The 6,028-nt window shown below is 32.1% G+C and overlaps 1 pseudogene; it reads right to left on the minus strand.

Moving 5' to 3' along the window:
• Positions 1-1,485: 1,485 nt before the first annotated feature.
• LOC108320036 (tetrahydroberberine oxidase-like) lies at positions 1,486-3,164 on the minus strand (annotated as a pseudogene).
• Positions 3,165-6,028: the final 2,864 nt, after the last annotated feature.

Below are 6,028 nucleotides of genomic sequence, written 5' to 3' on the forward strand. Positions count from 1 at the left end.
TGAAACAAAAAAATGAAAAGAGAGAGAACATAAATGGCTTTTGTGAGAATTGTGTTATAATGGATCTATGGATACAACTATAAATACGAGTCTTTTTTTCGACCAAGTTATACTAAATTTTATTAAAAATCATTCTTTACTATTAATTATTATTGTGTAATTAAAGATCAAGAAATCGTTTAATACAATTTATAAAATTTTGTGAAAGAAAAACTATTTTAGTTACTTAAAATAAGATTTAAAGGCATATATTAATAAAAAAATTAAAGTAAAAAACTGGTAATTATTTACTTAACAAATTATAACTTCTGTAAAAAATGGTCCATGGGTTGATCTTGATTTTTTTTAAATATTTTGGTTCTGTAAACTTTTTCTATGAGAAGCTTTTTGGTGCTGTAGGTTTTTTTAGTCCCAACTCGTGTAGGTCAAAACCAAATCATATAGGACCAAATTGACAGGTATATCGATAATACTCTAACTAAAATCAAGCTGAAAATAAAATTAGAAGGAAAAAGACATTTTAAAATAGTATGACTATATTACTGCATTTTAAATTAATCTTTAATTAAAGTAGTTTGGAGTAGACTAAGATGGTACTAATGCATTTTCTATTTTAAAATAAATTAAATATAGTTTTCATTTTATTTATTAATTTGTGTCGATGTTACCGATGTTATTAAAAGTAATTTAAAAAAGATAATTATCATATAAATATCTCTATCTTCAACAAAATAAAAAATAGATAAAAGAAATTGTAGTGAACACACCAATATGGATAAAACAAATAAATGTGAATAAATAAATTTGTACAAAAAGGAAAAAGAAAATAACTATAAGTGATGAAAAATTATATTCTTCAAATTTCAGTCTTTAAATTAAAAGATTTCTATTCGTTATCACACACGCAGAAAATCATAGCATATATAAGAGCATCAACTAAGCCTACATGAACCTTCCTTATATTTATTATTTAAGTTATTATAGTTAGCATTAATATAACACTAATATATGAACCTTATTTATTTTTATTATTTACTCAAGTTATTATAGTCAATACTAATATAATGACACTTATACAAATATTTTACTTATTAAAGTAAGTTTAGAATAATTAGAGTTGACTAAACCAAGTACAGTGTCAGATAAGTGAGCTCAATTATGTTAATTAGATAAATATTAATTTGACATTAAAACAAATATTTTTATTTATTAAAATCAATTAATGTAAAATTAGTGAAACCCACGTTAATCTTGTAATGAGCGTTGGACTTAACCAACACACATATTTACTTAGTATAAAATTAAATTAAAAAAATGACATTTATTAATTTAGAATCAATTAACCTTGTGCGTCGGCACACTTTAATAATATTTGGCCACGAAATTACTTAGGTGTTAATTTGATATGATATTGATTTGTTAACATGTCCCTTTAGTAAAATTTGAAAATAATCTAATTTAAAATTTTGCGTATTTCCATTATTCTGAAAATCCGAATATAGAAGATTTATTTTATTTCAATTGTAGATATTACATGGTTTCAAGTTAATTCAATTTCCTTCATCCGTCGAAAGTGTAGGAATGCTTTGTTCATTTCTGAAAAAGTTGTCAGGATCAACTCTGGTCTTCACTATAGCCAATCTCCTAAAATTGTTATTGAAATACTTGAGACCCCAAATGCTGGCTTGGTTGTAGCTTGTGTAGCCATTGTTATTAACCCCAATGTCAAGGTCTCTGTAATTCAGATATGCAGCTCTCGGAGACTGTGAAACAAAAGGTTCCATATATTTGTACAACTTTCTAATCCAATTCATGTACCTTTCTGCAGCCTCATCCCCTTCCTCTTCCCAAACGACCACATAGTGAATATGAAATATGAATCCAGATCTGTGTGAGAATGCAATCTCAGATTCCGATATCTAATCCATTTTGCCTCCATAAGGGGCGAATTGAAGCTCACCATCTGGAACTTCATACAGCAAACGCCATAACCCTTGTAATCCATCAATAGGAATGGGTTTCCTAACATAATCAGATTTTGCTTTGTTTATTCCTGGACGAAATCGACTTCTGTTCAGCAAAACTTCAGGGGCTTCATTCACTGTTGATCCAAGTAACACAGCATTCGCGAAGACAACTGACCCAATCCAACTCGTCTCCGTACAGTCTTTTCTCTCCAAACCCAACTCCGGTAAGCTCTTTTGCATCAATGGAATAAGTTCTTCGACACCTCCTTGAAACATGGACACAAAATTGGCTTGGATTGTCTGTTTTCCAGGTTCACTTGAATTTACCTTTTTCACGTCTACCCTAATGAATATGCGTTCGTCCAATTTATTGGCCACAAGCTGCCACTTTTGGATGATCTCGGTTGCATTCTCTTCCAATGTCCTTGCAACATTGAACACTGTCACAGTTGATGGAACCGGAACTAGTTTTATCTTCCAAGCCACGATGACGCCGAAGCTTGCTCCCCCACCTCCTCTAATGGCCCAAAACAGATCCTCACCCATGGCTTTTCTGTCAAGAAGATTACCATTCACGTCTATTATGTGAGCATCAATGATATTATCTGCGGCAAGACCGTACTTACGCATCAAGAATCCATAACCACCACCGCTGAAGTGGCCACCAGTGCCTACAGTGGCACACACACCCGCTGGGAACCCTAGTGTTTTGCTTTTCTGGCTAATCGTGTAGTAAAGTTCACCAAGAGTTGCCCCAGCTTGAACCCATGCAGTTTGGTTTTCTACGTCAACTGTGATTTGTCGAAGGTTGAAGATATCAATAAGGACAAAGGGAACCTCGGCAACGTACGAGAGACCCTCGTAATCGTGGCCTCCACTTCGGGTTAGAATCTGCAAGCCATGGCGTTGGGAGCACATTATGGTGGCTTGAATGTGGAAAACCTCAAGTGGTGTGACAATGACTTGGGGTTTTGAGCTTAAGTTGAAGAACCTATAATTTCGAATGGACATGTCTAATATAGAGGAGTATGAAGAGTTGGTTTGTGCGTAAACAATATTGGAGACTGAGTTGGAAATATGGGGATAATTGTAAAGACATTGAACAAACTTTTCAGAAATATCAAGTGAAGGAGGTTCAAATGAAAATAAAAGAGCAATGGCTGTAGCGAATGTGAAATAGGAGCTCAGATACTTCATTTTTGTGGATGCTTTCTCGATATGGGAAGTGCAAAGTCTCTTTTATACTATTCTGGAGTTTAATATTAAAACGCAATAAAAAGAAAGTTAGTTGTACGTCCTTCCATTTTAAGAAAAAAAGATATTTTAACACATTTTTATAACATTTTTTGATATATCACGTGTGTTATTTTCTTAACAATTTTTTTATTGTATTTATGTATTTTAAATTCAATAAAAGAATGATATATATATATATATATATATATATATATATATATATATATATATATATATATATATATATATATATATATATATATATATATATATATATATATATATATATATATATATGTGTGTGTGTGTGTGTGTTTGTGTATTGTATTAAAATGTTAAAAATCTGTATCACATTTTTTTATCGAATAATGGTATATAAAGAACAAAAAATTACTAATAATAAATTTTATAGTATTTTATTGTTTCATATTTATTAAAGTAAAACTAAGCAAAAATAATTTAATAGCTGTCGTTATGTAGGATCGAGATTTCCATGACCGGGTAGAAAGAACTAAATAAGAGATGTTCAGTATTCAAATTTAAAGTATATTTTTCTGATAAGATCCTAGTCTTTTATATCACTTAAACAACAGATATTACATCATATTAATCTTTTCTAATAATATGAATTTTGTAAATTAACGGTTATCTTCAAATCATAATCATGGAAAAGCTTTTTGTAATAGCTTTATCAATAATTTTATTCTTAAATGAGTTAAAATTAAATAATTTCTTAATGTACCTGTTAAATTTTAATTTTTATCAAATTCAAAATACTAGAATCACTCCATAAGTATTTTTCAAATTTATAAACAAAAATGAACGAAAAACAATCATACGAGATACTTTTGTCATTAGAATTTAATATGTACGTCGAATAAAAAATTACCACCATTGAATCACCTTTTGGTTTCTAGAACAATGTAAAGGGTAGTAACATGAATTCGTTGCAAAATATAAAATATCCTTTTGTGCAGATGAACTAAGATGAGGCTAATATATTTTAATTAGTAATCCCAACAATTATTTTATGTACAAGATGTGTATTATTTATATGGAGAGAATATATCAAATTATATAATTATTTTACCGATGATAGTTTTTATAGCATATTGTTTTTCTTAATCCAACTATTTTATCTTATAATAGTTATGGGAATTTCGCCGCAATTTGCACAAAAATTATCAAAATGGATAGATTAAAAAAAATTAAAAATGGAGTCTTCATGATTTAGCATGGATAATTCTTTATTTTTATGGACGGTTTTGTTGTTAGTATGAGAAGGGTAATTTGAGGTAGAGGAATGCGGAGTCTCTAAGGAAGGAGTTTTCACATTTTTCTTTTATATTTTATATGCAAAATTAAATATATTTTTAATAGCTAATAATTTTAAGTGAGAATAAAATGTGTTCATATTCCAAATATATGTATTTTGTCTTAAGACTTGTGGTATGTGTAAAGAATAAAGAATAGTTCAAATATAATATATATTATTTTATCAAAGGAAAACTCAGATAAAGAAATATATTTTAATAAATTGCAGGTAGAAAGAGTTAAATAAGAGGCGTTCAAACATATTGTTTTTTACACTATATTCAGAATTTAATAGTAATATTTTTCTGATAAGATCCTAGTCTTTTTATCGCTTAATAGATGATACATCAACTAAATCTCTTCTAATAATATGAATTTCATAAGGGTTAATTTCAAGATAAAATTTCAAGATAATTTTATCATGAATATTACAAACATAGTGCAAAATACCGGCGGCCATTTACGACGATCCTTATGCAATGGGTAATTCAGGGGTGATTTTAAATACCGACGGTGGTAAGTTTCAGGGTGAATTAAAATCAAAACATCTGCTTTCCTTCTCCCATTTCGAGCTTGTCTCTTTCTCCCATTTCGAGCTCGTCGACCAAGTCCTATTTCCCTCTCCCCTACGAATCCTCAGGCGCATTGTCTCACTGTCGTCGCGGTTGTTCTCAGGGCGTAATTGTGTCATCCTTTCTTCTCGCATTGTCGTCCTTCATTCAGTCGTGGTAGTGAGGCGGGACAGCGGTTGTCGTTGACGGTGCGAGGACAGTTGGTGACTAAGGCGGCGCATTGGACGATTTTTGGTACGCTTGGAGCTTTTGTTGAGTGATTCTCCTGGAAGGGTGTTGGTGGACGGTGATTGGAGCATTTATTGCGGATGCCGTGGAGTAGGGAGGGTGTTGCCGCTAGGATTGCAATAAGGGTTAGTGTTCTGTTTATGTGAATTTTAGGTTTGGCGCTTGGTCCTTAATTGATTGCTTTTTTTTTTCCTGCTTCTAATTTTTTGCAATTCCTTGCAAGTCATTCTATATTAGATTGTGGCTGTGGCACCAGGGGTCGTGCTTCGTGGATAGCGTGACGAGGGCATTGCGGTGGTGACGTGTTGTGGATGTTGCGTTGAGTGGTCGTGGTGTACTGGTCTACTGGGGCTGGGGCTACCATTGTAGAGGGTGCTGTCGAGCTCTTTAGTAGGTTTGCTAACTCCACCGCTCCATAATTGCTAGAGCTGTCAAAACGGGTAACCCGGCCCGACCCGACCCGACCCACTACGGGTTGGTCACTTAGTGAGCCAACCCAACCCGGCTCATTTATTAGCGAGCCGAAAAAATTTGAACCCGACCCGACTCACCACGGGTTGGTGGGTTAAACGGGTTGGCTCATTGGCTCACTTAATTAACTTTTTTTTCACCCTCTTCTACTCAAATTCTTATAACATGTTACTTTGATTGATCAAATTGAAAAAGTAATAATTGGACCAATTGATATAAAAGAAAATAAAACAAAAGAAA

The sequence above is a fragment of the Vigna angularis genome, chromosome 1, assembly GCF_016808095.1.
Source record: "Vigna angularis cultivar LongXiaoDou No.4 chromosome 1, ASM1680809v1, whole genome shotgun sequence".
NCBI lineage: Eukaryota > Viridiplantae > Streptophyta > Magnoliopsida > Fabales > Fabaceae > Vigna > Vigna angularis.